General features: G+C 43.9%; 1 protein-coding gene across 1 annotated transcript in view; it reads right to left on the bottom strand.

Annotated features, from left to right (window-relative positions):
• The window catches only part of LOC123768378 (transforming growth factor-beta-induced protein ig-h3), a 47,046-nt gene that overhangs the window by 9,654 nt on the left and 24,848 nt on the right, over positions 1-12,544 (bottom strand). The window lies entirely within an intron of this gene.

Below are 12,544 nucleotides of genomic sequence, written 5' to 3'. Positions count from 1 at the left end.
AACTGTCAATCAACTGGTGTACAGATTCCTGAGCCTACTGGGCTCTATCATATCTACGTTTGAAACTGTGTATGGAGTCAGCCTCCACCACATCATTTCCTAGTGCATTCCATCTGTTAACTACTCTGACACTGAAAAAGTTATTTCTGACGTCCCTGTGGCTCATTTGGATACTCAGTTTCCACCTGTGTCCCTTTATTCGCGTACCACCCGTGTTAAACAGTTTATCTTTATCTACCCCTGTCAATTCCTCTGAGAATTTTGTAGGTGTGGGGTGCATGGTTAGTAAATATGTAACTGGTTCACCAAACATGTAAACTGCTCGGCTTAAGAGATTGTTGCGGCTCAGCTCTTGAACCAAATGGGCTATTAAAAAAAAAGATATATACATTAAACTGTAAGTAGCTATTATTTTGGGGTTCAATTCCTAAGCCCATTATTTGCTTCTTTAACCTTTTCCACTAATTCCCTTAGGGTGGATAAGAGGTGCACTACCGCCTACGGGATGGGTAAGGGGTGCTCTACCGCCCAAGGGATGGGTAAGGGGTGCTCTACCGCCCAAGGGATGGGTATGGGGGTGCTCTACCGCCCAAGGGATGGGTATGGGGGTGCGTAGTAAATTACCAAACTCCAAACACCTTTAGATTTCAGTATAGAGCATTTGTGCTAATATGTTCACTCTCAGAACGGGTGGCACTGATCTCATAAAAAACTCGCCCTTCGTAACAACAATGAATACTAACCGGTCATAGTTACCCAAACGACAAATACATATAATCTAACCGAGTAAATACTCTTCCGGTTTGTACAACTCTAGCACAAGCCGTTCGCAATAAGACAAGTGTGAACCCAGGGTCGGTGAATCATGCCGAGGTCAAGTGACCGAGGCTCGCTAAACACCACCACACTTCACCAAGGACAAAGTTAAAGGATCTCTTAAAGCAAGTGTGTAAATGACAATGGAAGTCAACGACATGCCAGCCAGTGTTTACGGTCCAGTTTACAGTCAAAGCCAAAGGGAGATACGTTCTCAAGAACCTAGGTGGCCTAGCCTCCTCTTGCCTCCGCGCCGTACTTAAAGCCCGTTTGTACAGAATGACTTCCTTATTAACATGCGCTTTGCAGGATGCCTCTGGATGGGTGTCATTTAACCTGTGGCAAAAATCGTTATCTTGCACATTGCCTGCCCAAAGACGTGGCGTGGCCTCAGCACTACCCACACACCTCCCCAAGGGCAAGATCACCCCGCCAGGGAGCAGACAGAGGCCAATGAAACAACTATATAGTGCAGCTCGCCCAGATTAGCACCCCCCGGCGGCGGCCGGGTCAAGGGCGATGTGGGTACGTGCGTTCTTAATCATGACAGACTTCTTTTTTGTGTTTGTTAACTTGTACTGTACATAGTGTTATGAATATATTTACGAAACTGAGAAGAAAAACAAAAGGAGATGCACAGATATAATTTACTGTAACTATAGTGTGCAAGGCAGCCATGAGACAGGATGAACAACCCAGCGGTTTTCTTCCTATTGGCGAGTGTTTGTACATGCTGCTATGGTGGTGTGTCCACTCACAGGATGAGTGGCGCTGCCCAATAAACTCGCCCCTCGGGGCAAAATTTAATTTTAATTTAAATTGGTAAAGGACGATACAGGATAAATATACAAAAAAAAAGGTCTGTGTACAGCTGGGTCAATATATATAACATTAAGAACGTGAAACTGCATGTGTTTGACTGTAATAACTTGGTTTAATTTTCATATCTTCTCTTTGAATAAGTCTCGTCAAGTCAACAAGTCAATTTACTAATTTATTTATTTAAATATTTACAGGAATAATGAGTTTTTTGTTATTTCGGTGTAAATAATACACAAAGAAGTATATCATTCAGTGGCATTTAAATAAAATAAGTTATATATATGAAGGACAGCTTTTTGCGCAGTATACATACGCTCACTATAATTCCCCAGCAGGGAGGATGGCAGCCATGCATGTTACGCAATTTAAGTGTTTTTGCGTGGCTTCCGGGCCGGATCACGCGTTATAATATACAGCATTATTATCCTGTGTTATAATTTGACAACAGTCCGTGGAGATGTGTCGTACGTTTGACTGTGGAACCGAGAACCAACTATCTTTTTCAATGACAAAAGTCCTCAGTAAGGGCTAGTTAATTGAGTCTGGGATCATTACTGAACTTACCTATCACCTTTTAGAGCTAGCTCTTTGATCCCGTCTCCTAATTATAGCAATTTGTACCTGAAGCCTTGAACAATTATGAATTTCACCCTCATATTTGTTCAGAAAGCTGGAATGGTCGAATTTAGGAGTAATGGAGGGCGCGTCGAGGGATCATATGAACCCAGACAAATGGACCGGTCTATAACAAAGGGAAAATAGCCATTCAGAACCCATCCGGAAATCAACCAACATCCTCTCGACTTGTGTACGTGAGAGATTCAATGGCGCACCTAAAATATTTTCCACCTGGTTTAGCGCGCTATCATTTGTCTCCAGAGAAAAATATGGTAGACAAATATTTACGTTCATAATTGTATGCGTTATCTACATAAAACAGGGTTAGAAAAAAGGCACTAAAAAATCCAAACCCACCTGGGATTTATTGGGAGGGAAGGGACTTCGAATAAGCTTGGTTCATTATATTATCAAAGATGCCGTTCTCTTCTGCAAATATATTGCACAAGCCTGCCAAATTGTTATCAGTTTGTACCGATTTGTTCATATTTAGACTGGACATAGAAAGGACGACTATGGTTGTACAAATACACAAGTTATTTCGCTTATTCATCCCTTAAGGAACTTTATTTCGTCATCTGCGTTATTCAAGATTGTTTTGAAAGTTATTTATACCCTGTCTTATTTGTATCATATCTATCATTTTCTTCTACAATTATTTCTCATGACAGATCCTATCATGAGAATATAAACTACACAAGGCCTATTGGCCCAAGCGAGGTAGCTAATGCCACCCAACTCATTCCTATATGTCTCAACCCGTATGTCTAACCAACGCTTGAAACAATCCAACGATTCCATGTCTATTTTATTACCCACTGGAATTTCTTCTACAAATCTACATATAACCTTGTTTCCAAAACAGTATTTACATGTCTTCTCTATCTAAACCTATCCCTTTCAAAGCAGGTGAGAGATCCGGTAAAGAAAATAAGGAGATCCTAACCCACAAAGATACCGTTAAGCATTTAAACTAGAGTACTAGCTGCGACCGCTTATGGATCGACGACAAGAGACCATTCCTGTTCCACAAAGGTCAAGTTCCTCAACTGCACAATTATATAACAACATACTGTAGTAAGAGATACGACAGAAGTGCAATATAAATCCAATCAAAAGTAGTGGGTTCCATAAGCTCATTCGAGAACATTGAACATCAGATATTGAAAATGCTTCAACTTCCAATCAGGAAAATAAATTATTGCAGATTTTTCAAGAAGTTACAAAGCAGGTTCTTGCAGAAGGTACCAGATAAACCGGTTGAGGTAACTACGTCGATCTGCAGCGATCACCAGGGAAGCCCGGCTCAGTGGGAGCAGTGGGAAAAAGACTCTGGAAACCAGTCAAAGCCTACTCTTTGACAAAACCAGTCAAAACCTACAGTATCTCTTTGACAAAACCCGTCAAAACCTACAGTATCTCTTTGACAAAACCAGTCAAAACCTACAGTATCTCTTTGACAAAACCAGTCAAAACCTACAGTATCTCTTTGACAAAACCAGTCAAAGCCTACAGTATCTCTTTGACAAAACCAGTCAAAGCCTACAGTATCTCTTTGACAAAACCAGTCAAAGCCTACAGTATCTCTTTGACAAAACCAGTCAAAACCTACAGTATCTCTGACAAAACCAGTCAAAGCCTACAGTATCTCTTTGACAAAACCAGTCAAAGCCTACAGTATCTCTTTGACAAAACCAGTCAAAACCTACAGTATCTCTTTGACAAAACCAGTCAAAGCCTACTCTGACAAAACCAGTCAAAGCCTACTCTGACAAAACCAGTCAAAGCCTACTCTGACAAAACCAGTCAAAGCCTACTCTGACAAAACCAGTCAAAGCCTACTCCTTGACAAAACCAGCCAAAGCAAAGCGTAGAGCTCTGTGGATGTGCTCCTCATTTAGCCAGTTAGGTCAAGTACCGTTTGGTCTGACCAGTAACTGGACAAGTGAAACATGGACAGCCTTGCCGAAAGGGAAATCTTGATAAGTTTACTAAGCTTCCTGTCCCAGAGATTGGGAAACCATATAGTAACGCGTTGATGCAGCCATTTGCTAGGCTACAGATAAGCCGCTCATTCCATTATTGGAAATATATATTTTTCTAATCAAATTTATCTAACCTAACACGGTACATTAGAATCTGATTGAAGTACATTATACAGAAATATTTGAATCTGAACAAAACATACAATAAATATTGTGTTAGTAGTATATAGAGCCGCTATTCACGGGACTGAAGATAGAAATACCATAGCCTACCCATGGCAAATAACTATAGGCCAGGTTAAAAACTTGTCTTCAACATGCTGTACACGTATTATACATGTTGAAGACATGTTGAACAGGTAGAAAGTATAACAAAAATTCTAATGAAAAGCAGGGATGACAAGAACACAATATAAGAAAATATCACTGGAACAAAGGTTCAACTTTTACAAGATTGAACAGAAAAACTATTGAATTCAGCCATAAGTAAACCAGAGCGATAGGTGGTAGAGACATGCACATCTCCTATGCCAGGTGAGAACGACGGGATCACCATAGTCCGTGCTGCTTGTAAATTTTTGTTCAGAGTACCTGAATCTAAAACAACAACAATCTGTGATATTATATACTCACTTTTCTTTTTATATTTGTTAATAAATTTATTATTCTTTTTATATTAATAAATTTATTATCCCTCTATTAGCAAATTATGTGTCTACATAATAAATAAGCACTAATAATGGCTACAATACCAGAAGCACGCGTGCACACACACACACACACACACACACACACACACACACACACACACACACACACACACACACACACACACACACACACACACACACACACACACACAGGTATTCATACAAGTGGTCCTTCTTCTCTTCTATCTCTCTCTCTCATTCTTCCATTCCCTCATTCATCATTCTTCCATTACACCTCTCACGTGCACGGCACTTCTCCATCGCTTCACCCACCATCACCCCAACCTACTCTCCCTCCCCCATACTACCTCAACAATCCCCCCCACAACAGCAGTGGATCAAAAACATATCCACCTTCCCCCCACACTGACCCATCGCTACAGGGGACGAGTGCGTGCGTGCTTGCGTGCGCCCGTCCGCCTTCTCCCTCCTCCCCTCCATCAACTCACTTCAACCGACATCCTGGTCCAGCCACAACCTCCTTGTCCACCCCCCACACACACCCACACCCCTCCCTTTCCTCTCCTTCTTGAGCCGGTTCCTTTGGGGTGAGGTCGGGAAGGCCATCAAGAGGTGGGTAGGCCAGGGGGTGGGTGGGTTGACATTTTTTATTTTATGTTTTTAATTTTGTCCCGAGGGGCGAGTTTATTGGGCAGCGCCACTCATCTTGTGAGTGGACACACCGCCATAGCAGCATGTACAACACTCCCCAATAGGAAGAAAACCCGCTGGGTTGTTCATCCTGTCACTTGTACCCAGACACAGCTGGGACTTGCTTAACTGTTGTTCCGGGAACATAGGAAGAAATGTATGCGTCTGCGCGTGTGTTTGCATACATGTACAGTATGTTTATGTTTGTATAAGCGTGTATGTAAATTCAGGTTTGTGTGGGTGTGGTAGGAGACGCGGTGTGTGTATTCGTCTATAATACAGACTTTGTATACATTTGTGTGCGTGTGTATGTACGTCCTTCCAGTAAAGTTACCAATGGAAGGCAATAGACGTGGGATCCGTCGATTGCTTCAAGTACATACAGATTATACATCCAATCAAGCTGCCAGAAACGCTATTCGTGTTAGTGACTTTGTAAGAACACCAGTGTTATGTACATTCACAAACCCATTGTACCTTCTCGAATAAATAAAAAATAAATAAAAATAAATAAACCAACGAATTTGATTGGCTATATAAATAGGAGCTCCAGCGCAATGGGTCAAAAGTCCCTCTGTAGTTCCCTTCCTCTATTATGTGAGTTTTGTTTACTATAAACCCCAGTTCTTAATTGAATGAAGGGAGGAGTAAGAGGGACAACCCATTGTTCACAACAGCGAGAGATCACCACAAGAACAGGACACCAGAGGACGGCAGAAAGTAAAGGGGTTATCTTGAGATGATTTCGGGGCTTAGTGTCCCCGCGGCCCGGTCCTCAACCACCCCTCCACCCCCCCAGGAAGCAGCCCGTGACAGCTGACTAACTCCCAGGTACCTATTTACTGCTAGGTAACAGGGGCATCAGAATGAAAGAAACGCCCATTGTTTCTCGCCTGTAAAGTTACCACAGGCTTCGAAGCCACAACAAGGGTTCGAACCAGTACCTCAGAGTAAGAAGAGAAGTATATATTCAATCTGAAAAAAATACATTTCAGACTGATAAAGATCGAACACCAAAATGCTCCACGACCTCATTATTCACCAGACCAAACAAGAAAGGAGGGAATCAAACATGAGACTGTGGGCAGGTTGTGCATAATCAGATAACGATAAGGAATCGACTTGAGAATGGTCCAGGACGGACCGAAACGTCGTCGTTCCTTCAACTTCTAGTGTGTGGTCTGGTCAACAACGATAAGGAAGTATGTGATGAATTAATACTAACGCCACAAGGTTCGACTTGAGAGGAGTGAGGAGGAGTGGGGTGAGGGAGTGGCGTTAAACCACGTAGAAGAGTCCATGCAAGGAAACACTTGCTTGTATTGGATATAACATAGACCAACGGACCATACATCTCAAAATGGCTAGTAAGAAATAGTCAAAGCTTTATACTGGCCACTTAAATATATAAAAAACAAGTCACTAGGAACAGAGAGGAACTACCAAAAAGCTGGAAAGCTGCTAATATACAAAAAAAGGGTGACAAGATGAGCAAAAATGCAGGCCATCTAGAGAGAAGTTAATAATAATAATAATAATAATAATAATAAATATTAATTATTATTATAAAAAATAATACTTTTTATAATAATATAATAATATATTATTATTAATATAATAATAATTATTATTATTATTATAAAAAACTTCAACACATGTTCATTGGCAGCAAATTTTCTTACAAACCAGACAGTTCTATGAGAGGGCGACACAAATTAGATATGACAAGAGAGGGCAGCCTGCACATGTTTGGTCTAACAGAAGGCCTCTTGACAGTGCCCAACCTCAGACCAGGTCACCAATTAGAAACAGGCGGAAGTGTATTAATTGTCGGGAAAACGCAGCCTGTACATATAAATATGTATTATATATATACACGTTAGGTTTATAACTCCCTGGTACCTATTTACTGTTAGGTTAACAATGGCATTAAATGAGAGGAAACGTGCCCAACCATTTCTGTCCCGCCCGGAAGTCGAACCTGGAATTTTCAATTGCAAGTCGAGAACAAAGAACAAACCCAACTGTACTATCGAGACCCTTCCAGAGGATAAGGAAGTGCCTAAGCAACTGGTGCTCTGGGGATAAGGAGAGACAGGTGTTCAAAGAGAATGAACAAGTGCCTAAACGGATGAAATCCTTCCTATAAAACACAGGAAGACGCAAAAAAACTTCATCAAGATCTGGAGAAATTATAAGAAAGGTTTAACAAGCGAGTGGAAGAATAACCAGTAAATTCAAAGTAAAAGACATGGGCGCTGCGCACAGCGCCCGTTGACCTATTACACGGGAAGATCAGATATGGTAATTGGGAAGGGAAGGTAATTAAGAGAAGGTAATTAAGTGAAGAAAGCGCTAGGTCAGTATGACTGGAGCACTTGGAAAGGTATATCTGCGGGAAGATATCTCTCCGGTCTTTACGGGCTCACCATAGCCCGTGCTACATGGACACTCCGTCCTGAATAGCTAAATCTTTAACAACAATAACAACTCTCCGGTCTCCTGAGACAAGGTTGTTGTTTTAGATCCAGCTACTCAAGACAAAAGTTCCAAGTAGCACGGGCTATGGTGAGCCCGTAGTGGACTTACCTGCCACAGGAGCGGGGCTGTGTCGTTTATGATCCCTGTGAATGCGTGACTTGAGGTCAGGAACCATCTTCACAACACCCGCAGGCAGTATGCAGGTTTTTTCACTCTAGTAATTACAATAAATGTGACCTAGATATGTTTTGTTCGGTACGCCAAGCACCAAGCTTCTCCCCCCACCCCCCTTTACACCTCTACCACCTTTCTCCCCCTAAGGGAAAATATCATTTTCCCTCCCCCCCCCTCCTGCACCAGACCTGACAATTTAACCCCTCCTCACCACCACCATCCCTTCTCCCTCCCCCTCTCTCACTCTTAAAGCTAATCAGTTCCCCATCCGGCTTCTCGCGTTCAGGAAAGGCAGGATTCTGCCCCATCAATCAAATCAAATCCCTAGTCCCTCCCCGCTCCCTAGTCAGTAAACAACAGTTACCACTTGGCTTGGCATTTCGCCTTTCCTGGCTTTGCGATTCACCCTTCACGGGTACGCCGGGGCGCATCCGATCCCACGATCGTCGTCGCCCCTAACTCAACAACAACAACAACAACAAGTTACCGCTACAATTTTCACCTGCCTCAGGCTCCAACTCTTTCATCTTTCTCTTCGTCCCCTTCGTTCTCTTTTCTTGTTAACTTCCCACAAATTGTCTTTTTCCCCATCCCTTCATCCGGCTAGTGTGTATAGACTCCCACTGTACCATCAACTATTGCCCCTCGCCGTGTTAAGCGCCGCACCTCACAGATCAACTGGTGTGTTAGTCAAAATATCATTATTATAAGATTAAATCCTGAGATGATGTGCCACAACACCTTACTGTAGAACTCCTTGTTTCAACTTTTTTTTTTTTTGACCATGTAGCTCAGTTGATTAAGGCAGCGTCTGGGATGCTCTCAGACGTAGGTTCGAATCCTTGTCACGGCCCTTGTGGATTTGTTCAACACCTTACTGGTTCGCGATACCCTTAGGCATCATAGGCATCAAGAAAATCTTCGGTGAGGATAACTCTGGAATACAGTCTTCTTCTTGACTAGTGTATTTGTTGTATTTCTCAAGTAATAAATATACAAGCAAGTTATTTCATTCTTGTCAATTTCTTTAATTACCGAGATTACTTAAAATGAGAGCACCCGCTGGGTCCGGAGCCAACCCGTCCTCGACTCAAGTACATTCCATCCAGCGGTCGACCCCACAGACGCATTCATAAATTTTAACATTCTGTTCATTCAAAACGCGAATTTTCTCAAATAAAAATTAATATTATAATATATTAGCATATTGTGCATATATAGGCATAGGTTAAGTGTTTAGGATCTGTTGGCGATTATTTGTATTTGAAGTACGTGGGTGAATCATTTACAGCGTTGTGGTTCGAACAAAGTTAGTGAAGCACTTGTTCCGGAAGTGTTCGAACGAAATCAGCTGTGAGTCGTGTGTAAACCGTTTTTTCATTCATAAACAGGGGGGGGGGGGTTTGGCGGGTGCATGGAATCACTTTTGGGTCTTTGTTTGGAGGACGGGCTGCCGGAGCCCCCGCTGGGTCCAGAGGTTTAAGCTTCGTCTTCTTGTCAGTTGTGGGTCATCTGATGCCATGTCTTTGTTGTTGTCGTCGTCTTGCTTCTGACACTGACCCCACTCACATCCCTGTAACTCCCAGTCTTCTGACACTGACCCCACTCACATCCCTGTAACTCCCAGTCTTCTGACACTGACCCCACTCACATCCCTGTAACTCCCAGTCTTCTGACACTGACCCCACTCACATCCCTGTAACTCCCAGTCTTCTGACACTGACCCCACTCACATCCCTGTAACTCCCAGTCTTCTGACACTGACCCCACTCACATCCCTGTAACTCCCAGTCTTCTGACACTGACCCCACTCACATCCCTGTAACTCCCAGTCTTCTGACACTGACCCCACTCACATCCCTGTAACTCCCAGTCTTCTGACACTGACCCCACTCACATCCCTGTAACTCCCAGTCTCGTTTCCACCAGTGGCTTCTCTTCGTCTGGCCTCGTCTTCTCTACCCTATCACTCTCACACGGGGGTTTTGTGTGTGCATCGATCACATCGCCTCTCCCTCTCGCCTAGAGAGGGAGAGGCGCTGGCCTCATCAGATCTGCCACTGGCCTCGTCAGCTCTAGTTATCTCAGCCTTTCCCTTTAGCTTAACCTTTTCAGATAGACTGAAATCAATCTTGTAGGAATTTTCTAAAATTTCTTTCGTTTAAAAAGATGTAGAGAAGGTGTTCTATCACCGGTCTCACGGAAGTGGTACGTGTACCACAGCCACCATGCCTAGCTAGGCTCCTGAACGCTACCCCCATGTTTGCCAGCTTTGCTTACTATGCCACTGACCTTTAAGTAGGTCTCGAGTGATAGGCTTGGCGTTATGTTGACTTCATGCTTCGTTTCCTTCTCTGATTCGAAGTTGATAAGCGGCAAGTCACTCGACTGTCCAACCGGTCTCAGCTAGTCGCCTGCAACTGATGTGTATACCTGTGTACCTTATCCAAGTACTCCTGGGAATTGGGAGTACTTGGAGAGGAAAACATCTGGAGCTAACTTGGAGATCGCTGCTCTCCGTCCTGAAACGTCTCATTAGTTCAGCGCCATCGTTATATATGACTACATTCAAAATTATACCGTTGATGAAGATAACGAACAGAACAGGGCCGAGTACTGACCCAAAAGTACACTCATTGTGAGACTCCTGTCTCACCCTAAGGTATTCTTTCACGCAATTCTCCGCTCTTGTAGTTACTGCATATTGCTTTTCCAGTTTATTATCCCCCTTTGTATGCGCCACTGTGTTAAAAGTTGTGTATGTGGTGGGTGGGGGGGAAGAGGTTGTAAGGAGTAAAGGAATTGCTGATGTGTGTCAATACATTTTGCAATAAGTTCTAATCGCTCATATTGTTAGGTAACTCATCCTTATTTTCTCAGCTCCCCGCTCCTAATATCCCTAACTTCCTTTTCTTTCCCCCTTAGCTCATATGCTGCGCCCCTTCTCCTTAATTGCTGGTGGAAACGGGAGAAGGTGTTACCGGTGGGTAACGAAGGCGAAGGCGTTATAAAGGGAGCAGGTCGGCCGATCGGACAGCACGCTGGACTTATGATCCTGTGGTCCCGGGTTTGATCCCAGGCGCTGGCGAGAAACAATGGGCAGAGTTTCTTTCACCCTATGCCCCTGTTACCTAGCAGTAAAATAGGTACCTGGGTGTTAGTCAGCTGTCACGGGCTGCTTCCTGGAGTTGGAGGCCTGGTCGAGGACCGGGCCGCGGGGACACTAAAGCCCCGAAATCATCTAAGATAATCTCAAGATAACCGGGTCCCCAATGCCAGGGGAAGGTGTTTGGCTTGGCCGTAACCTTCTTAACTGTGGCAGAGACTGGTGTACCCTAAAAGAAAGAGACACCGGTGGGAACTGTAAGTCCAGACGAACCAGGGATAGGTAAGGAAGAACCTGTCCCGTGCGAAGCCAGAGGACAGGTGGATGGCATTATAAAAGCGTGGCCGTAGAGGTTACCTTCTTCAGAGGTCACGACCTCTCCGTAGGGTGCAGTCGCACCTCCACAGATCTCCAGTATCATCAAATGATACTGGTAATGGCTCCAAAGGGCCACCACTTACGGGCTATTCATGCCCGTGCCACCTTTTGGGTGGCTTAATCTTCATCAATCAATCAATCAGTTACCTTCTTTCGGGCTCACCATAGCCCGTGCTACATGGACACTTCGTTCTGAGTAGCTAAATCTAAAACAACAATAACAAGGTTACCTTCACACGTAGTTACAAACGTACGTGTGTGTGTGTGTGTATGTGTGTATGTGTGTATGTGTGTGTGTGTGTGTGTGTGTGTGTGTGTGTGTGTGTGTGTGTATGTGTGTATGTGTGTGTGTGTGTGTGTGTGTGTGTGTGTGTGTGTGTGTGTGTGTGTGTGTGTGTGTGTGTGTGTATGTGTGTATGTGTGTATGTGTGTGTGTGTGTGTGTGTGTGTGTGTGTGTGTGTGTGTGTGTGTATGTATGTGTGTGTGTGTGTGTGTGTGTGTGTGTGTGTGTGTGTGTGTGTGTGTGTGTGTATGTGTGTGTGTGTGTGTATGTGTGTGTGTGTGTGTGTGTGTGCGCCTGTGTGTGTGTGTGCGTGTGTGTGTGTGTGTGTGTGTGTGTGTGTGTATGTGTGTGTGTGTGTGTGTGTGTGTGTGTGTGTGTGTGTGTGTGTGTGTGTGTGTGTGTGTATGTGTGTGTGCGTGTGTGTGTGCGTGTGCGTGTGTGTGTGTGCGTGTGTGTGTGTGTGCGTGTGCGCGTGTGTGTGTGTGTGCGTGTGTGTGTGCGCGTGTGTGTGTGTGTGTG

The sequence above is a fragment of the Procambarus clarkii genome, chromosome 35 (genome assembly GCF_040958095.1).
Source record: "Procambarus clarkii isolate CNS0578487 chromosome 35, FALCON_Pclarkii_2.0, whole genome shotgun sequence".
In the NCBI taxonomy this organism is placed as follows: domain Eukaryota; kingdom Metazoa; phylum Arthropoda; class Malacostraca; order Decapoda; family Cambaridae; genus Procambarus; species Procambarus clarkii.
Note: the sequence above shows the minus strand (reverse complement) of the source record. Positions and strands in the feature narration are given on the sequence as shown.